Genomic DNA, 22,684 nt, shown 5'->3' with positions numbered 1-22,684 from the left:
CAATACCGCACCATCAACAGGAACACCAGATAAAAGGTTAATTTCCCTGCAAATCAGACAATGTGGTATACCTAATAATGTGTTTGAAAGGCCCCACTACATGACTCTATGTGGGAGAAACAGGAAAAACACTGCGCCAATGGTGAACTCCCACAGTTTTAACCACAAGCATGGCAACACAGATGCTCCAGTGGGAGCACACTTCTGCAGCAATACCCACAGTGTCGAAGATCTTCGGGTCACAGTTTTAATGGGTAACTTTAAGATACAACAGGAGCGGAAGGAGTGGGAATTCAAACTGATGAGAAAGTTTAACACCATAGAATGTGGCCTGAACAGTGACAGGAGTTTTATGTCCAGATATGACTTTAACTAAGGGATATGACACTTAGTAAAAAACACAACTAAGGAGAATTTACATCTTAAAAGAAACTTTCCTTAAGTTGACTTACAGACCTACAGTATTAGTATTCTGAAAGACATTATGATTTTTTGCCTTTTTCCCCTTTCATTGAATTATTATACATTATATACTAAGAGCCAGAAATAAAAGTAGATGGCACATCCAAATTAGAGGCATTAAGGGATGGACCTCTTGGTTTCGATCTCCCATTGTCAAAGGGTTCTCTAAACTCTGTCAGGTACAGCTAACATATCTAATAACAACAGAGAAAACTATATGAAAATGAAAATTCCAAGATTCCTTGAAATGTAGGACTTTCCCCTATAGACTATCCTACAAACTAAATCATAAGCATGTATGCAATGTACTATCTTATTGGAGAATAAGAAAAGGAAGTTCCAGTTGCTACGAAAAATCATATGCAATGTAGTGGGTCAGCCTGCATGATCATGCTAAGTGCAGGAGAAAAGCTATGCTAACATAGACATATGGTACCTTCTCCTCTCTGCAGGGTATGAGTACACAAGATACTAAAACATTTAGTCAGCATTTTGTCCTCCTGAACGAAACTCATTTCAGGGCTATTTTTTAATCATAATATGTTCTGACTTGAAGCTGGTAGGTTTTGGATGGCCACACCACAGTTATATTAGTCGATGGGGCAGATTTACTAAAGGGCCAAGTAGTCGTCGCTAGCGAAAAAAATGCCAGAAATCCCATCCGCAGGGACTTTGTCAATTTAATAACAGGCATAAAGGATAATTCGCTAGCGATAGAGACCATCGCTAACGAAGTTTCACTCCCTATTGGCAGACGAACTTCCGATCAGGCGAATGATCATTACTCTGCAAATTCCCTAAAGTGCGAATTTTACAGAATATTACTTCTTTCGCCAGCGTTTCCTTTGCCAGCTTAGACCTCACAAACTGATAAGACGAAGCTACATCCTCTTCAATCTTATGTCAGTGAGATCATATCCTGTATACCGAAAAGTCAAACAATTTTTTAAAAACGTTGGAGATTTCTCATATTTTAAAGCAGGATTCTCTTTAAAAGTTGTAACTATTAAAAAATGCTTATTGTAACGTTTTTTTCACCATTTGAGGGGCATGACACATTTGTTTTACGGTGGACTCATCTCTAGGGCATTAGAGGATATCTTTTGTCTTTTGGTTCCTTGAACATTTTTAATAATAAGTGGCCACTTCAAGCATTTGCACCAACACCTCTAATAAAGAGCTTAAGAAACCCACCCTATTCATAAGAGCTATATGAACCCACCCTATTCAAATTGACCTAAGCATAAGTGAACTTATGAAGTTTCGCTAGGCAGAAACAAAAGTTCGCAGGAGGCAGGAGCAAAAGTTCGCCATGAAATGATGCTGCTGACTTATTAACACTAGCGAAACTTCACATTTTAGTAAATGAGTGTGGTTGTAGCAAATTTGCTTCTGGTAGAGTGTGTCGAAGCCTTCGCAGTCGGAAATTTGCCCTTTAGTCAATTTGCCCCCATGTCTCCTTGCACATTGGACCAAACAACAATGAAGATTTATATAAACTGAAACTGCAAGCTGAGCCCAAAACTCAGAAAGTGATTTGTTACTCTGAGTAAAACAATGAGTAAAACAAAAGTACATTATGAAACATTATTTGTGTTCTTGAACAATTTAACCTGGGGCACACTAATTCTTACTTTTTTTTTTTACGGAGCTGTTTAGTGTAACAATGAAAGTAAAGCAACAAGTAAAAGAATAGGCTGTGTAAAATAAAATAAAAAATCTTTTCTATATAGTTAGTTAGCCAATATAAAGGCTGGAGTAAATGGATATAGAACATAGTGACCAAAACACGATTTCCTCCTTTGCAGCTCTCTAACCTGTTACTAGGATGTTAGACATCCATTCACTCCAGTCTTTATGACATTTTTGGCTAACTAACTAAACTTTTTGTTTCAAACAGCCAATCTATTTACCCAGTTGTATTATTACACTGAAAGGAAAACTATGCCCCCAAAATAAATACTTAAGCAACTGATAATTTACATCAACATTAAGTGGCATATAATAAGTGGCAAGACTCTTACTAAACTGGAATATATATTTAAGTAAGTATTGCCCTTTTATATATTTTACCTTCAGCTCCCATTTTCTGATGTCTGCGTGCGTCTCAGAGATCACCTGACCAGAAATACTCCTGCTCTAACTGTAACAGGAAGAAGTGTAGAAGCAAAATACAGAACTTTATTGGCTCATGTGACCATGAGCCAATATGCACCTTGAATTGTAGAATCCCAGGAAGTGGCCTTTTTTTCTTAAAATGGCAATTTTCTATTTAGAATTACCCAACAACACATACTACTAATAAAGTATATTATTATGAAAATGGTTCATTTACATGAAGCAGGGTTTTACACATGACCTGTTTTATGCAATATATTGTTATCGAGACCTACATTGTTCAGGGGTATAGTTTTCCTTTAGGTTTAATAATATTATAGTCATTTCTAACCCTTTATATGATTAGATTTGAAACACAAATTTTCTTCCCTGCCCCCATATTTTTGTAGACATTTACTCTACACGTAAGTAAATGAAAATGAAATAATTTTCTTATATATAGTACTATTCACATCACAGGGGAGAAACAGGCATTTTTGAAAAATAACTGTGGAAAAAAAACTTCAAATCTGGAAAATGCTCCCATTGAAACGCATAACAACAGGAGGGGACAGCAAAAAAAAAAAATTTTAAATCTGGGGAAACTAAATCAGGGAATGTAAAATCTGGGGGTTGACTATATATTCCAAAAAAAGCTTTTCACATTTCCCACAACATATTCAAATATACTTTTTTTATTAGTTTTGATATCCCTTCAAATTTTCATTTTTAAAAAATTAGACAAATGATTAATTTATTCTCTTTAGGAGGTGTTTCCATTAAAAATAAAATAAATTCTTTCATACAAAATAATGTGCTTTTATTTTACAGTTGTGTAAAAGGATTTTTAACATTTTGAGGTATTTGATGCTATATAGGGAATCTTACCTTTGCCAATATTCAGAAATAAACAAATGGTACCTGTATATAGTTAAACAATTCCATTTTTCTTCCGTTGTAAGTTGTCATGAGACTATCCTAGCCTACTATACTACCCGTGACTTGAACTATCTTTATATGGATGCAAGTTACATAGATTGAATGCTTTCTTACAAAATCCAATCCAGATTTTCACAGGAATCACATCCACACAGAGATGCTCTTGTCAAACTAGAGTCCTTCTATGAATTGTAAATATGAAGTCAAACTCAGCCAGTGGGCTACAGAAGGCTATATAGCTTGCATCTTACAGCAAGATGCACTAGGGGCCACTGACAAGCCGTGTTTGCAAAATAGTGGGTATAAAGCATTTTTCAACAGTAAAGCTTGTGATTGCACTGTTCTCTATGAAATAGAAAGATTCATTGATAGAGATCTACTTTGAGATATCTGATCTCAGAAGCAGTATGAAATATAACTTTTTCATTCTTTCCCACCATTAGGTTGGAAATCATCTAACAATACTAAAGCATTTCAGAAAGAGTTTAACAATATTCTCCAGAACATTCTGCTGCATTTGTTGTTGAGTGGCCCTGCTTCTCTGATCTCAGCATTTCAAGGGAAGAATCCTACATGAATGCAAGGTTTAGAAAGTGTAATGTATGCGGTCTGTGGTATAAAAACTTGTTAAGGACCTTTGATTCCATGTGCATACAGAGCTTTGCAATCCAGCCTCCTCTGTCCATTCTGCTTGATTTTTATTTTGAGGCATATAATGTATTTTTGTGGTTTCCAAAACTCAGCTGAAGGATTACAAAGAAATTACAAAAGATCTTTTTTGCAGATGCAGCAGAAAGCTTAGATGTCATTGTGTAAACTCCTCTATTTATCTTTAAAGGTCTTCTGGTTAAAGAGAATGCATTGGGGTTAGGTGTGTTTTGACAACAGGATTAAGCATTATCAAGACTTTTCTTAGCATTTCATTCTAAAAGGACATATTAAGATGTCACATTATCAAAAACCCAGCAGTTGAACTTTTGAACATTAAAGCATATCCCAAGACAATTCTTGGAATTGGATGAAAGAATATATTTATTTTTAGAAAAGGAAAAAAAAATATTGATGGTCTTCTCACTTTCCAGGTTTAGCCTACTGATATTTGTAGGCCTCCATACTCCGGTATGATTTATTCAGATAACCATTTGCTTGGACTTGGACCAGTTTCCACTTAATATTTAAAAGTCACCTTTTAATGGACTTCTATCAATGTATACAAAGTGATAATTATCATTTGAATAAGTAATTTCCAGAATGCAGCTCAGAACAAGGCAATCCCTAGTGACTGAAAACATTACAACACCTTCCATTGTACAATTTTAATTATAACATAATTCCAGGCAGGAGCATTTGTAAATGTAATAATCTTCAGAATAATCAGAAATTAGTTTACATTGTAAGAGATCCATGGGACTGTGATAACCCTGCTCCTAAGAATTGAAAAATAAGTCACTGGTCTCTCTTTGGTGCAAACTGACTAGATTTGCCTCTGAAAAAAATCCTTGCAAATAGTAAGATAGTTCAAACCACAGCTTGAGAACTGATTATTTAGGTACTAAGGTACCTACTATTCAGGTAGTTAAGTCTAAAACCAGTTGAAAGCACAATGAATTAATAAAAATTATTATAAGTAAATATATTTTTATAAATAATTCTGGCCCACTTTCCACATTGTTTGCTTTCTATTTAAGATGATAAAATAAACTGTTGTTTCTGTACAATGATGCTGCCCCCCACATGGGCTAGGTGTAGATAACAAGGCAAGATAATGTTTAAAACTCTGAAACATTTATAATATTAAGAAGATACAAAATCGGCACATCAGCATAGGGGATCTAAATCTATGTGTCATCCTGAAAAACATGGAATGCTCTGTACTACAGGGAACCCTCTAACGGTAAAATGTTCTATAAGGCTTTTCCTCAACCCTAGTTCATAAGTCATTCTCTTTGTAGGGTTGCCCATTCCCACCGTAGTTCCTGCACATGTGTTTTGATGTCCTGAGTGATGTGATTTGGCACTTATTTTGGCAAAGTTAATTCAATACTGAATATTTAGAAATGTATAGTTTTTTATTTCTTTTCTCATTAGAAAATCTAGTGTTATTGATATAGTTAGCATATTAAGGCAAAGAAGAGCAAACACTGACATCTTTCACCTATTCACCACAGGGTATTTCTAGATTTTCTGTCGGAAGCAGAATTAAACGTCTATGAAATTGGCAAGAGTGGGTGTGATTTATACAGACCAATAATGGCGTTGTAATAAACATGCTTACTATGTGCATTGAATAGATGAAGAAAGAAGCAACCAAATAGTGTGTAAATGGCAATAATATATGTATAGAAAAATTTTAGTTATCATAGATGCAACTTTACACCAGTGCAATAACCCATCACAAACAAATATTGGTTTCCCTAACACTGGCCAATTTCATAACCAAGAGAAAATCTACATAGACATGGGGAGAATGTAAAAACTCCATCTACCTGAAAAATATCCACAGCAATACCAACTACTGAGATACAGTGTCACCTAACCAATATGCTTTAATCAGTCTAGTGGGGCTAAGCTAATGAAACAACTATAAAAGTGTATGCTATGGGTTACTGTACTGGTGCAAATATTAACCTATAATGGTAATAAAGTAGTAGGGCATTTAGGTTTATAAAATGACAATGACAATTTGAATAATGTTTTAGTAATGTTTTAGGTTTTAATATTTTTAATGTTTTTCAACTTTAAATACATTTTTAAATGAATTTTTATTTCCAGTGGTTTTTGAATTATTTAGCTATTTGTTCAGCAACTCTCCAGTTTGGAATTTCAGCAGTTATCTTGTTGCAGGGCTCTAAATTCTAGGCCAGGATTTGTGCAGAGACCTGTAATTTAGTGCGCAAAGGTGGGCAGGCGCTATAACCATGTGACCCAAGATGGAAATCCGGGCCTACTAAATTCCGCTAGCAATCATGCATTGATTTCAATAGGAGACTGGAAGGCAGGGCCAGAACTAGGGGTAGGCAAAGTAGGCACCCGCCTAGGGCGCAATCATGGGGGGGGCGCACTTTAAGGAAATTTTTTTCTTTTTTTTTTTTTAAACAAAGGTTTTTTTCAAATCCTGGTTTGCTTCAAAAGTTTTTCAATTTTATAAACCGCCTATTCCAACCCCCTCTTGCCCACAATTTGTACTGCAGGTAGAATCACTCCCAGCTCCCTTTTGGCAGCTGCTGGCACAGGTACATATTTGTGGGCAACATCTTGGCTGCTGCTTGCACAGGCAAACAGATGATAAAGGGAAATATGATTGATTTTTGGCTCCTGCTAGCGCAAGGACATATTTGGGGGCAATATTGTCAATTTGTTGGCTTCTGCTTGCACAGGTACACAGATGTTTGGGCCAATATGATGGATTTTTGATGCATGCTGGCAGAGGTACAAATTGGGGGCAATATGATGTTTTTTTTTGGCTGCTGCTGGCATAGGTACACATTGGGGGTAACAGTATGATGGATGTTTTGGCTTATGCTGGTACAGGTACAGATTGGGGGCAATCTGAGGGATTGACTGCCATTGGCATATGTACAGGGGGCAATATGAATGGTAAGGTGGGAAATGGTAATGTAGGACTGATTGAAGCCCTTGCCTAGGGTGCCAAAATACCTTGGCTGGCCCTGCTGGAAGCTGAATAAGAGAGTGCCTGAATTGGAAGATAGGTAATAAAATATTGCAATAACAATAAAATTGTAGCCTTACAGAGCAACAGTTTTTAGCTGCTGGGGTTAGTGATTCCCTTTCGAAAGCTGAAAAGTGTGAAAGGAAGACAAATAATTAATAGAACTATAAGAATAAATTGGCCATTGTAGAACATACTTAAAGTTACTGTAAAGGCGTACTGTAAAGCGGATTGTGACAGTAAAATGTAGAGAAGCTGAGTAATGTAGCAGATGGTATAAAACAGATGTTATTAGGTTACAGCTCTCAGGAATCTTCTACCCAGGCCATTCCGAAACTGCTATCCACACAGGAAGATAGAATACTTCTCGCCCTATGACATGGGCAAACACGGGGTGAAAAGTGCGACATCTAAAATGGAGAAATACCTATCTCCTCCACCGCCAGCGCCTGAGACAGTGTGCGCGCCAGAACAGGCCGCAGCAGCGCACCCAGCCACTTCTGATGGCGCCGAGCAGGCTCCCCCGGAACCGACGAACAAGGATCTTCTGGCGGCTATTAATAAAGTCCACTCCAGCATGTCTTCATAACTGGAGACTATTACAGTGGATATATCTCATCTCAGGCAAGACACACAACAACTCAGGGAGCGGACCACGGAGATTGAGCAGCGGGTCTCCACGCTGGAGGACTCCGCTAGGCCCATACCAGCAGATATATCAAGATTGGCCAAGCAACTAACAGAAGTGACCACAAAAGCGGAGGATCTCGAGAATAGACTCCGAAGCAACAATTTGCGACTGGTAGGCCTTCCTGAAAATATCGAGGGGAAAAATCCAGAGCAGTTTGCCGAAGAATGGTTAAAAACTACCCTAGGCGCTGAGAATTTCTCCCCCCTGCTGGTGATAGAAAGGGCCCACCGAGTACCTACCCGTCCCTTACCACCGGGAGCGAATCCACGATCCTTTATAATGAGGTTTCTCAATTATCGCGACAGAGATGCGGCGTTGGCGGCTGCCAGACGGAAGGGCCAGATCCTGCACAACGGGGCTCCGATTTCGCTGTTCCCGGACTATTCGGCACACGTGCAAAAACAACGCGCATCCTTCATGGGAGTCAAGCGGCATCTGAAAGCAGCGGGCCTGGTCTATTCGGTCCTATTTCCAGCGAAACTGCGCGTGGTGGAGGATGACCAGTCCAGATTTTTTGCCACACCGGAAGAAGCTGACAAGTGGCTGGAGGCTCGGCAGCGCCGCACCGGGCGGCATAACAGCCCCAACGGAAGATAGTGGGTCATTGTCCCTGTGAGTATAAGCCCTGTGAGCACATGCATCCCTTTAGACTACCGTAATCAAGGGGCCTATGACACCCCTCGGGTCCGTGTCAGGGGGCCTGTGGATATCGAATGGGTCTATGGCCACTTCAAAAGTTACAGGGTCATGGGACGCCCTATCACAATCCCATGGCTTTACATGTGTCCCTGTAAATGCAGTATCCTCACCAACTGAGAACTGTGACTTTGCTAAGACTCTAGGCCGGGCTCCAGGAGGCTGCCTTCACTTATGCTGGCTTGTGGGAATAAGCGAGTTATTTGCATTGGCGGAGCTCACGGAGGGACAAGTTACCGTATTTAGTCCAAGCACCGATACTGCCCCCACAGTTAAAGTTTTCTAGTTCGGGGCTAAGGTCCATCCCAGTGGGTGGGTGGACAGGGGAGGGATTTTGGGTTTTTGTGGGGATCTGTGTGATTCATATCTCACCTCTTTTCTACTCTTTTCTTTTTCTACCAATTCCTCTCTTTTTATATATACCGAACTGTCATGTTTATGTGGATTTCTCTACTGTTTGATTATCAGCAAGCCTGTATGTATTACAAGATTGTGCATGTTGCAGCTCAGTGGGCGAATTTTTCAAATGTAGCGGGGCCTCCCCAGCGATTCCAAGACCCCCAATATGCATAGCCTGTCGACTATCTCCTGGAACATTAGGGGGCTAAATTCAAAATTCAAAAGGGCTCTCTTATTTAACTACCTCAAAAAGTATAGTCCAGCAATATTACTACTCCAAGAAACCCATTTGACCGGGCAAAAGCTGATGTCTCTCAAGAAAACATGGGTAGCACATGCCTACCACGCCCCCTTCTCAACTCACTCCCGAGGGGTTACAATTTTGATCAGGAAAAATATAGCCTTTGAACTTTTGTCAATGAGAATGGACTACTATGGAAGATACATTGTCCTACATTGCAAACTGAATAGCCGGTTGGTTATCCTGGTCAATATTTACCTTCCTCCCCCATTCTCTGTAATGCTTCTCGATCATATTACCACAGTACTAGCCTCCTTCCCACCAGCACCTATGTGCCTTCTGGGCGACTTCAACGCCACTCTGGATCCACTCTTAGACAAACTTCACCAGGTGGGCATCCATAACCCAACTCTATCCAGATGGGTTGAAGCCCTAGGACTAACAGAAGTCTGGAGATGGAAGCATCCACACACCAAGCAGTTTTATTGTCACTCGGCCACCCATGGTTCACTGTCCTGGATAGACCTGGCCCTTGCATAGGCTGAATTCTGCCAACTAGTGGACACGGCTGAATATCTACCCAGGGTGTTCTCCGACCATTCCCCACTCTTGTTGAAAATTTGTTCCGCGTAGGTGATAGATGGGCGACTTGGAGGTTATCCCTGCTTTGGCTTACAGTCCCCCAGGTCAGAGATACGGTCCTAGCAGAATACTCGACATACTGGGACACTAACCAAGCCTCGGCACCCCAGGGTGTGCTTTGGGAGGCGTCCAAAGCGGTGGCCCGCGGAGTATTAATAACCTCAATTGCAACCGCTCGGCGTGAGGTCCAGGACAAAATTAACGAAGCAGAGCACAACCTATCCCAAGCAGAAGAGGCACACAAAGAAGGTCCAACACCAGCCACCAATACAGCCCTCTCCAATGCCCAAAGGAACTTAGAACTCACACACACCCAACTAACCAAAAAAGAGCTGCTCTACTCTAACCACCGTCTCTTCGATCAGGGAGATAAAGCGGGCAAGCTTCTAGCATGGCTAGCCAACTCTAGAGACTCTCAGACATGCATATCGGGCATTATGAATGAGGAGGGAATCATTATAACTACCCCTCAAGGGATCCAACAAGTGTTTCAGAAATATTATACCAAACTTTATGAATCTAAGGCAGAGTACACTCAGACTCAACTGGAAGAATACCTGGGCGGTATCACCTTTCCCCAATTGTCGCAGACAGATGCGAGTATCCTAGAGGTCCCGATCACCCTCCAGGTAGTCAGGGAGGCGGTTGCAGGGCTTCCACCAGGTAAAACTCCAGGCCCGGATGGGTTCCCAACAGCTTGGTATAAGCTCCAAAGTGAAAGCCTGCCCCAACATTTACATAGCACCTTTCTAGATGCGATCGACAATGCAACACTACCAGCCTCCTTCTATGAAGCGGTGATAGTGCTCATTCATAAAGATGGGAAAGATCCTTTGCTTTGCGAGTCCTACCGCCCTATATCGCTGATCAACGTTGATGTGAAAGTCTTTGCCAAAATCCTAGCCACAAGATTGGCGAAAGTGATTAGCTCACTGGTCCACCCAGATCAATCTGGCTTCATACCCAGCAAGTCCACTTCTACCAACCTACGAAGAGTCTATACCCACCTACAAATCTCCCATGATAACTCAGGGTCCAGGGTCCTTGTCTCACTGGATGCAACAAAAGCTTTTGATTCCGTTGAATGGCTGTACCTATGGGAGACCATGAAGAGATTTGGGATCGGTCATACGTTTATTAGCTGGGTTAGACTGCTGTATAAAAAGCCTACAGCCAGAATTAAGACCAATGGCTCTTTGTCGGGGTCCTTTCCCCTCTCCAGGGGCACGAGGCAGGGCTGCCCCCTGTCTCCTCTCCTCTTCGCTCTGGCCATTGAGCCAGTAGCCATCCGTTTACGACAATCTCAACAAGTTTCGGGCCTCCGAAGGGGACTGCTAGAAGACAAGCTGGCTCTTTATGCGGACGACCTCCTCCTATTCTTGGCGAATCCGTGTGACTCGCTTAAGTCTGCTATGGCGATATTGGATAAATTAGGCTCATTTTCGGGCCTCACTATTAATAAAACCAAATCAGCCTTACTACCACTGGACCCCATACCGGCTCCATCACCTAAAACATGTGAAATTCCATGGGTCACAAGCTTCAAATATCTTGGTATTGTGATAACTCTGCAGACCTCTAATTACATAGCACACAATCTGGAACACCTTAATTCAGCAGTTTAAATCAGCGCTGCCCATATGGACTTCCTTGCCGATCAATCTGTGGTGTAGAGTGAATCTGTACAAAATGCTTTACTTACCTAAGTTCCTGTACCGACTTCTTAACTCTCCAGTCTGGATTGCCCAAAAGATCTTTAATCGAATCACCTCTATCCTTATTCCGTTTTTGTGGGCTAATAAAGCGCCCCGCCTTTCCTGGAAAAGTTTGACGGCTCCAGTTGATCAAGGAGGCCTGGCCCTACCGCACCTCTACCTATACTTCCTGGCAAGTCAGCTTAGCCACATTCATTCCTGGTTCCATGTGAGGGAGGAAGATCCTGGAGTGGTACTATTGGCAGCTCTAGTGGGCTCTTGGGCAGGCATCAGTAACCTCCCATACAGAAGATTATCAGACTACACCAGGCAACCGTCAACCATAACAACTCCCTTCAAGGCATGGATAGCCGCATGTAAAGTGATGAGTTCTTCCCCTCCAATTATCTCCCCATTTCTCCCACTGTGGATGAATAGCAACCTCTCCCAACTTCGAGAGCTGCAGGACTTTAAATACTGGCTGGCAAAAGGGGTAAAAGTACTGGGAGACCTATTGACAGATAACCAGTTCCCTACCCTCCAGCAACTTAAAGAACGGACAGGGAACCAAGATCTACAGCTTTATAGATACATGCAACTACGACATGCATTCCACTCGCAATTTTTGAGCCTGACAATACAATATGTCACACCCTCATTTGAGCTGGTCCTCAGGAATTCACAACGAAGCAAACTGACCTCCAGACTTTACAAATCCCTGAAAAAAACAGGCCCCTCGCCCTTTGATCTAGCTCTCCCCAAATGGCAATCCTTTCTACCATCCTTAACAGATGAACTTTGGGAAGAAGCTACAGATTCCATCTATTCTGACCTGATTGCCTTGAAAGATAGACTCATTCAGCTCAAATTTCTACATCAAGTATACATCACCCCAAGTAAACTTGCTAAAATGGGAAGAAACCCAGGAGCCATCTGTCCCAAGTGCGGAGAGGGGGAGGTGGCCTTTTTTCATATGACCTGGACTTGTTCAAAAATTTATGAATATTGGAAAGATATAGTGAAATATTTAGCAGACGAATTATCATTCCAAGGCCCCTGCACTCCGGAAGTTTGCCTCCTCGGTCTAGTGGATGACCTCATGCCCCTGAATAACTCCAGATCGTTAGTTAGGGTACTGCTATTTTACGCAAAGAAGCTGTTGATGATTAAGTGGATGTCGGCCCAACCTCCCACAGTTCAGGCATGGCGAAACATGATTAACAAAACACTTCCATTTTGCAAGCTCACATATGAGGGAAGAGGGTGCCCGCAGAAATTCGAGAAAGTCTGGACCCCGTGGTTGGAGGCGAATCCAGAGGACCTAATGGTTTAGCCCGGTTAGGGAGCGTCAAAGTCCTGGGTAGCGAAATTAAATGACCCCTCAATTCGTAGCGGTTATGCAAAGTGCCCACTGAGCTGCAAAGTTGTGGCTCTATTGCATATAATTATTGTTACTATACGAGCAATTTTTCAGTCTTGCCTACTGTAGAATGTGATGGTTCTTCTTTGTTGGTTCTATCCACTTGTATGTTAAAAGCAGAAATAAAGTCTTTAAAAAAAAAAAAGAGAATGTAATATTTCATAGTAGGTTTATGGAGACCAGAAGGGAACTTGGTTGTACAAATGCAAAAAATTGACTATTCTGCCATTGATCATATAAAATTACATGGTGCATCCTACACTTCAAAAGAAAGAGGTCGACGTTAAAGTATGAGTTATTTTGAGACTGCTATATGTTAAAACAAGACTGCTATACTTAAAAACAAAGTGTTACTAACCACAATCTATCTAAGAGACAGATTAAATCTACCCTGTCCAGCAGGTTTTAAAGGTGAAAGGGATGCAAGCGATTTTGAATTTTATTTCTTAGGTTCCCAACTGTAAGAAATATCAATTTTGGGTATGCCATTATGTTATGCCAGAAAGCTTACATTCCACGTCACACCCTTACAAAAATCATAAAGAATTTCCTGTGACTACTATGACTCCGATGTCTGCTGTGGGAACCATAAATCAACTTACGGTATGCGAGAAAACTTGCTCAACAGGATGTAGGCAAGTTGCTGGTTTATCACAGCATCTTGGCAATTGGGAGGGTTTCTGTGGGGGCAGGTGAGAACCCGGAATAAAAGAACGCTGGACAAAGGAAAAAGGAGGCTGGGCAGCTGAGAGGAAGAGTGAGAGAGCAGGAGAAGCCAGAGGAGCCTGGAACAAGACAACATGTGAGGAATTCAGACCAGAGGGGAAGGCAGAGATTAAGCTGAACTCTATTCCCCTGCCTTTTTGGTAACAACAATATAGACTTGTGTAATGCATAACTGTACATATTGTAATTATTGTTTAGTCTAAGTGTAATCATTTATGTATAACAATCAATTGATTTATTTTACAACATATCACTTTAATATACGCTTACTGGTGTGGATTCATTGTCTGCTTTCTCAAAAGAACCAGAACCCTAGTAAGTGGGTTGAGGTATATTAATATATAATACACAAAAGCCATGAATATCTTGTAAATTATATCCTTATAAACGGTGAGTTCTGATGTCATCAGTTATAAACGGTGAGTTCTGATGTCATTTCTATCACAACTCACTGAAAGTTGTGTATTATAATAAATAAAGTACCCCCAGTTGTAAAATATGCGGATATTAGAAGTTACCTCGGAGTTCCATGACCTGTATAAAAACACTCGGCCTTCAACCTCGTGTTTTTATATGGTCATGAAACTCCCCGGTAACTTATAATATCCTTATATTTTACAGGAGGGGGTACCTTATTCACTATATATATATTATTATTGATATAATATTCTATAAACTTACACAAGTAATGATGAGGGGTATAATTTAGCCTCTCAAGGACTGTAACTTATCTAGAAATAAAAATATCCCTGCTCCCCACCCCAACTGTTGCAAGCAAACATGGGTATCTTTCAGTTATGGCCTTTTAGAGTTTTTTTAAGCAAGACTGTGAGTACTTGTTGATGTACCATATCTATTACTTTCTAATGTTTTCTGTTAGCCACCTTTCCAGTTCTTCTAACCAGGTGAAACATCTTTTGCTGTAAGGTTTTCAGCTGTCATCTTGTTAAATACAATGATCTATACGTAGTACTGGTTTTATCTAATATTAAAATGTCTGGTTCTGCAATGATTAGAACTTCTCTGTGCTGTTCCAAAATGGAAATCACTTTGTTACTCACTCTAACACTTACTTTTTAATTCCGGTTGGGACTTGGCCTAAAATCAACTCCCAATTATGACAGTCTGGGCTGTTCTGTCTCAACCAACTCTGGCACTATGTTTATTTGAAAACATGAAATCATTTCTGCTTTAAATCATGATGCCTAGAGAATTTCACCCCCAACATATAACAAACAGTGAAACCTCAATTTTACATCCGATGATTTTAAGTTTACCCTTATTTTGTATTTTATTTGTGGTCCCACCTACAATTATATATGTACAGTATATACACCTACATAAATATTTGGACAGACAACTATTTTTTCTAATTTTGGTTCTGCACATTACCACAATGAATTTTAAATGAAACAACTCAGATGCAGTTGAACTGCAGACTTTCATCTTTAATTGAACAAAAAGGTTGCATAAAAATGTGAGGAACTAAAGCATTTTTTTAAAACAATCAATTTCAGGGGCTCAAAAGTAATCGGACAATTGACTCAAAGGCTATTTCATGGGCAGGTGTGGGCAATTCCTTTGTTATGTCTATCAATGAAGCAGATAAATGCCCTGGAGTTGATTTAAGGGGGGGGGGTGCTTGTATGCGGAAGATTTTGCTGTGAACAGACAAGATACGATCAAAGGAGCTCTCCATGCAGGTGAAACAAGCAATCCTTAATCTGCAAAAACAGAAAAAACTCATCCGAGAAATTGCTACAATATTAGGAGTGGCAAAATCTACAGTTTGGTACATCTGGAGAAAGAATGAAAGCACTGGTGAGCTCAGCAATGCAAAAAGACCTGGACGTCCATGGAAGACAACAGTGGTGGATGATCGCAGAATCATTTCTATGGTGAAGAGAAACCGCTTCACAACAGCCAACACCACTCTCCAGGAGGTAGGTGTATCAATATCCAAGTCTACCATAAAGAGAAGACTGCATGAAAGTAAATACAGAGGGTGCACTGCAAGGTACAAGCCACTCATAAGCATCAAGAATAGAAAGGCTAGATTGGACTTCGCTAAAAAAAAAATCTAAAAAAGCCAGCACAGTTCTGGAAAAAAGTTCTTTGGACAGATGAAACCAAGATCAACCTCTACAAGAATGATGGCAAGAAAAAAGTATGGAGAAGGCGTGGAACAGCTCATGATCCAACGTATACCACATCATCTGTAAAACGGCGGAGGCAGTGTGATGTCTTGGGAGTGCATGGTTGCCAGTGGCACTATTGTTTATCGATGATGTGACACAGGACAGAAGCAGCCGGATGAATTCTGAGGTGATCAGAGACACCAGGGCAAATTCACTAACCAGCGGAAAATCGCCAGCAATGGCTTCGCTCACATCACCACACTTTGCCAGGCGAACATTTTCTCTGACTACGCCAAATTCACTATGGAGTGTAAGTTCACTTCCGCGAACGGTCACTTGTGTATCACTGTTGTGAAGTGTGCTTTTTTGGCACAAAACCAGTAACGTAGTTACGCTATCGTTTGGTTTGGCAAGAAAATTTGATTGCGTAAATGCGCTAGCGATCAACGAAATCTTTTTAAAGGGTATCTAAGGAGCAGCTGGAGAGTTTACATTTTGGGATGAACTTGCTGGAATACTTCTGCCTGTTAGCAACTTTCTCCAAAGATGTCCAAGGAAGCAAGAGAAAGACACACACTTGCTGCTGCTGCTTGTCCTGCTGCACGGTTGACAAAATCTTCTTCTTTAACTAGTAATGTAACCTTAACCGGTTTTTCTGCTACTGTTCAGGAGACTTCTGACTCGGGTGAGGGTCCAAGTTCAGCATTATCTCCTCCTCTTCCAGAACCCCTTACTGAATGTTTTCCTGAAACGGTCCATAGCTTTTTCTTTTGCAGAAAACACTGCATTAGTACATCATGTAGTTAGACACTGGGCCAAATAGTTTGGCAAGGACTACCAGCGCACCTCCATGGCTCACAAAACTGTCTTATGGACAGCAATTGTACTGTATGTGCAGTCAGTGCTGTGGGGTGCCAAAATAGAACCAGCAAGAATTGCCAGAAGCGTTTTGCTGATAACATTTTAACATTGCTCATTTAATTTCTTTTTTTGGTTTCAATTATTGTAAAGGACTTTATAATGTACCATAACATATTTCTGTAAATGTTTATCCCTAATCCTATTATTCCAGCTCATGAAAAGCATAATTTTGTTGCTATGGTACAAGTAGTTTAGCAATTACATGCCAAACCATCAGGCCTGGATTTTTCACTCTGCCGCTGCTAGGCCAGAGGGTCCTCACATCTCCCTCTGGTGCCCTGGCTGCGCTGAGTGACAACGTGCTTGTGCGTGATGATGCACACACATTGCGCAGCCCGGAAGAGGAGTTCTGCACCGCTGTCGGAATGAAGACATGGCGGGCTTAGTATTATACATATATTCACAATACAAAAGTTGAGCTCAGCTGCTGCGGCGGGTCAATGTGGGGGGTGGTTGCTCTGCTCTATTTTGGAATTGGGAATTTTTCTTACTATAAGTTATAGAGAAGATGTTAGGGGTGCCTGCTTGCTTCCCCTAACATCTTGCTGCCCCAAATCCGTGCCTGCAAACCATGCTTTTGCAAGTGTTTCAAATGTAGTTGCTATAGTACATGTGGCATAGCAACCTAAGTATAGTTTTGTATGTGTTTCAAATGTAGTTGTTATAGTACATGTGGCATAGCAACCTAAGTATAGTTTTGTATGTGTTTCAGATGGAGTTGCTATAGTACATGTGGCATAGCAACCTACACAATAAATATTAATTTCTAACAGCATTTGGATCAAATGTTGAACTACTACTTTCATATATTTTAAAAGATGTTTCTTAAAATGCCCTACTAATGTAATTGTCACAATTTAGTTTGTTTTACCCTGCTCCTAATGTGTGCTACATGCTCATGGCTAAAATATAACTTCTATTGTTGTTCACTTAGGACCAGATAACATACGGGACTCAAACCAGCAGCAGAGTCAAGAAATGCATGTGGAGGAGGAAGAATGCCAGCAAACACTACCAAGTTAGTACTTTATTCAGCATAAATGAAATGGCGATGGTAAAAAACGACATTTGTAAGGTTAAATGGAGACTTCTCATCAATTTCTGCAAAAAAAAAAACAACCAAAGCATAATTACTCTGCAGAAAGACAAAGCTGTGCATGTTGCATGCCGGATATAACCCTTTTTAGCTTTTTGTAGTGCTAACAATTTTATTTCTTTTCACAGTTGTATGTGATGATGATGATGATGTCAAATTGAGTCTGGAAGCCATTCCAACAGAACTAGCTGAGCCACACAAACCCTGGAAGCCATTCCAAGAGAAGTAGCTGAGCCACAGGAAACCCAAGAGATGCAGCCTCAACAGTAGAAGGAAACACTCCACTATGAGCCCGATTCATTTCATCAATCAGTTGAACAGCTGACTGCAAATCTCCCTTCAAGTATTGCAGAAAACGGAAAAAGCTATATACAAATGAAACGAGCATTGATTCTAATACATCAGGACTTCATGTCACTAAATGACCATTTACAGCAGACAGCAGATACATCATTGCGATTGAAAAGGCAAACATATTGATCTGATCCTCCATCCAAATAATATTCTTAAAGCACAGAATCAGCTCATTATGGCTCAAAACCAGCTACTCAAACAGCAGTAACTTGAGGGAGAAAAGTCTAACACCATTTTTTATTTTTAGAAAAAAAAAAGTGTACATTACTTACCTCCAATATGCTGATCTTTCCTGCTGTTTGGGTAAGACATCAGAAAAAACTAAAACCGGCACTGTCCCATGGCGTCCAAGGGGTCTCCGCCATCTTCTTGCTTGTTCTACTTCTTCTACCTTACGTGTTCGCTGCTGTGTCTCTCTTCCGGGACCCGACTTCCTGGTGTGTGACGTCACTTCTGGTTTTGTGACAGACTTTAGCTCCCAGTGTTGTACTCCACACAGCCCTCATTGGTTCCCTCTCTTTCCATCTGTTCCCTCTACCCCACTGTTCTCTCTCTTTTCTCCAGCATTTCTATCTTCTCTGCCTCCCCCTGCATTTCTCTCTCCCCATGCTCAGCCATTCTTGTTACATTCCCTCCCCCCAGCGTTTAGCTCTCTCTCCCCGCAGACTCTCTTGCCAAAGCCTTTCTGTTCCGTTCTATCCCTCAGAATTGATCTCTCTCCCCCGCAGCCTTTTTCTCCCTGCAGCCTTTTTCTCCACGCAGACTTTCTCCCCACAGCCTCTGTCCCCTCAGCCGTTCTCTCCCTGGAGCCTTTCCCTGCCCTCAGCCTTTCTCTCCCACAGCAGTTTTGCTCACCCCTGCCTGTTGATGCTGTGCCTCTGGCTCCCACTACCTTACTTACCTCCTGGCAGTATTCTGACTTCGGGTTCCTTACTTCCAGTGCTGTGCAGTGGAACAGCACTGAAGGGGACAATGAACCGACTGCTACTGGAACCTTTGGATTTCGTCTGACCAACAATGCCTAGTATTCCGGATCCCGGGAACTTGCACAAAGAAACATCAGAATAACAAGTTCCGTTTATTGAAGGTCAGACGTAGGCTTATATAGGTTATAAGTAAAGACGTCCCAATATAGTGACGTATCAGCATAGTTATTAGCATAGTATATGTCTGTAATAGGTATATCCTTCAGGATGGACAAGATAGAAAAGAGACAAATATGTGCATGCGCGTTAGCTAAGATATTTTGTCTGAGGCAAGCTGATAATATTGTTTTTAGTACATGATGATACTTATGCAAGGTTGTCTAAGAAGAGACAGTACAGGGTCGTACAGAAAAACAAGTACAGAGGCCTACAAGGGTCGGCATCTAGGCATGTTAACCCTTCAAGCACCAGGGACACGCACGAACTGGTCGCCCTTTCCCCGTTTTCCATGCCAATGGAGAAAAGGTATTCAAAAAGCTAGGTATATTATATTAATGTAATAAGGCCATGGCGATTATTTTTAGCATATAGAATGGATTTTTAAATAAAATTTTTTGATGTTACTGGTCCTTTAACACACATAAGTGTGGAGTCAAGTGAAGGGCAAGCTGCCACTGCTTCTAACATAACTCCTGGTGGTTCAGCTACTTCTAAAAGGGGTGGGCATCCAGTAAGGGGCAAGGCTTCAAGGGGCCGAACAAAATAAGCATTCATTTATGTATTACTGGCAGCTAGGTGTAAAGGCACAGCAAACACAACAAAAAGGAATGTTTGTTGGGCAAGGCACAGGGAGTACTATATACAGTATAAAAGACTTTTCAACTGCTTTGACACAGGCATCACATTTACGTGCCGGTGTCTGCAATTCCGCGCCTGCGCCCCCCATTCGACGCCTGCACAAAGTCGTTAGCGAGAATCGTCACTAAAGAAATAGGCCACATTTTATGCTATCATTCTATGTGAACATTATATTCTCAAGATTGAAGATAATGAACATATAACAAAATTAAAAATAAATACCTTTCATTTATGTAACATTGGGAAAGTCCCTTCCCTGGTCACATGTCATTCTCTGAAAGTTTTATTGTTTGTTTTACTCTGACAGTGAGAAGATGCCAGGGCTAGAAGCTCTCAATGATAAGGCTGCATGAGTTGGTCAGCTGACCAATGATGATGTGCCTTTGTGGGTCCAAAACAAACGGGACCACAAAAGACACATTATGTCCAGGCTCCAAAGGAGGATCCGGCGCCTCTGCAGAACCAGGTTTGATCTCTGCATCCTACAAAGGATGTGGAGTGACATCAAGTGGAGGGAGTCTGAGTTTGTGGCCCAAGTGGACCTGCATCTCCACAGTAAGTAGTTACATGTTTAGTCAAAAAGGGTTAATGCTTAAAAGGGGTTGTTCACGTTTGAGTTAAGTTTTCTTGTATGATGGAAAGTGATATTCTGACACAATTCCCAATTGGTTATCATTGGTTTTTGAGTTATTTAGCTTTTTATAAAGCAGCTCTTCACTTTGCAATGTCAGCAATTTGGTTGCTATGGCCTAAATTACCCTAGCAACCATCCATCCTGATTTGAATGAGGATATGCAATATTAATAGGGGAGGCTTGGAACAGAAAGATGAGTAATAAAAAGTAGCAATAATAATAAATGTGTAGCTTTACACAGCATTTGTTTTTAAACAGGGTCACTGCCCCCTTTCGAAAGCTAGAAAGAAAAATGGAAATAATTCAGAAACTATGAAAAAAATTTGAATAAACAACAATTGAAAAGGATGGGAGGAGGGTCACCAACACCCCAAACATGCTCCTCAAGAAGGAGATCAAGAGCAGCAGCTGGAGGGAAAGCCGCAGCTGGAGGAGAGCTGGAAGTAGCAGAAGGTACATTTTTAAGCACATATAAATATCTGTGACTATCCCACTACCTATATTGTGATGAGAAATAGCCTAGATTGACAGTTCGTTGAAGTTTTGTTGGCCAAAAATTAGAACATGTGATGCACTAGTATGTGTGTATATTTTTAAACATTGTGTTCTTTTCTTTATCTAAATAACATTTTTACATAATTTTCTCTTAGACATCTGGGTAGATGAGTTCAGCGGTTCACCACAAATGAGCCCCACAATTGAAGGTAATTTGTAGTATGAATGTGTTCCTTGATGCTTGTTTGCGCATCACTCTCTTCACGAGTTGTAAAAATGATGTAAAAGCCTGTAAAAAACGCAAAATTAAATGAAGGGAACAATAACAACTAAATTTGCTATATTTTTTACTCAGAAATCCACACACCAGAGCCATAAGGGCAACCCAGCTAGAGGAGGCTAAAGCAGACTGGCTACAGGTGGAAGGGAGCCTGGAGGGAAGAAGCCCGGAGGTCATCCGCAGGTGTGCCGCCAGCTCCAGCAACTGGAGAAAAGGGTGGCCCTCCTGAAACAGTCAAAAAAAAATAAAAACTTCTGATTTTAAAAAAAAATAAACATTTTTTGTACCTCAAAATGGTCTGTTCTTTATTATAAATATATGTTGATGCTAAATATATGTTATAAAGAATGTACATGATAGGATATTGTTGTAATGCGTAGGGCTTAAATATAGGGATTCACAATAGGCCCTGGCATTCCAAGTACACAGATGCCCAAGCAGCTCCTACCTATGGCAACTTACAGCAGCCCTTCTGGCATTTGCCAGAACCCACATATTGCCAGTCCAGGCCTGACATCTTTATTTTGTTGTTGCAAATACTTTACATTTACTTTTTATTACACATGTACTGGGAGCCTTAATAAAGACTTAATAAAGACTAAGTGTCGGACTGGCCCGGCGGGACACCGGGAAAATACCCGGTGGGCCCCGACCCTCATGGGCCCCCGCCGGGCCAGAACCCCTCTCTAAATATTTATATTTAAAAAAAAAAAAAAAATTATCGGCGCTGAGCAGCGCCGCCTGCGCATGCGCGCCAAGCGGCGCTGTTGCGCATGCGCACCGAGCGGCTTCCTTGCTCGTCCCCGGCGCGTCACAGTGGGAGGACGGGTGGCCGGAGGGGGGCCCTCGGCAACAGTCCCGGTGGGCCCCGGTCCCCCCAGTCCGACCCTGGCCCTACACATAAGCCCACTGTAAATTTGATGTTCCATATGTGTGAAAATCTATGCTGAAAACCAGTTAGAAAATAAAAATGTAATTTTTGCTGGCAATCACTATGAAAAAATGAAAAGACGTCAGCGTTTTTTGGGCTTAAGGATGTTCTATGCACTCCAATGCACTTCACAAGGACAGAGCTGGCAAAGGCAAGTCTGGTGAAAGAGGTAACGTTCATTAAAATCCGCACGTTCGTGAATTTGCGCAGTTACGTTCATTAGCCAGAGTGAAAATTTGCCTGGCGATAGCGTGCGAATGATTGCTAGCGTCTGTTTTTTTCCCCCTGAATTTGCGAAGTTACGTCAATTCGCCAGAGTGAAAATTCACCTGGCGATCGCATGCGAATAATTGCTAGTGTCTGTCTCTTTCGCT

The 22,684-nt window shown here is 41.2% G+C and overlaps 1 long non-coding RNA gene across 3 annotated transcripts; it reads left to right on the top strand.

Moving 5' to 3' along the window:
* The first annotated feature begins 13,567 nt into the window (after positions 1-13,567).
* LOC121397660 lies at positions 13,568-21,673 on the top strand. Of its 3 annotated transcripts, none has more exons than XR_005963809.1 (6): positions 13,568-13,817; positions 17,671-17,754; positions 17,961-19,273; positions 20,278-21,057; positions 21,255-21,308; positions 21,455-21,673. It is a non-coding gene; the product is annotated as an uncharacterized LOC121397660 (long non-coding RNA). The 3 variants fall into 3 exon arrangements; XR_005963810.1 differs by lacking the exon at positions 13,568-13,817 and having other exon boundaries at positions 15,822-17,754; positions 20,278-20,525; positions 20,846-21,057; XR_005963808.1 differs by lacking the exon at positions 13,568-13,817 and having other exon boundaries at positions 15,823-17,754; positions 20,278-20,525; positions 20,863-21,057.
* Positions 21,674-22,684: the final 1,011 nt, after the last annotated feature.

Source organism: Xenopus laevis, chromosome 8S (assembly GCF_017654675.1).
Source record: "Xenopus laevis strain J_2021 chromosome 8S, Xenopus_laevis_v10.1, whole genome shotgun sequence".
NCBI lineage: Eukaryota > Metazoa > Chordata > Amphibia > Anura > Pipidae > Xenopus > Xenopus laevis.
The sequence above is the reverse complement of the archived record's forward strand: the minus strand, read 5'-3'. Positions and strand labels throughout refer to the sequence as shown.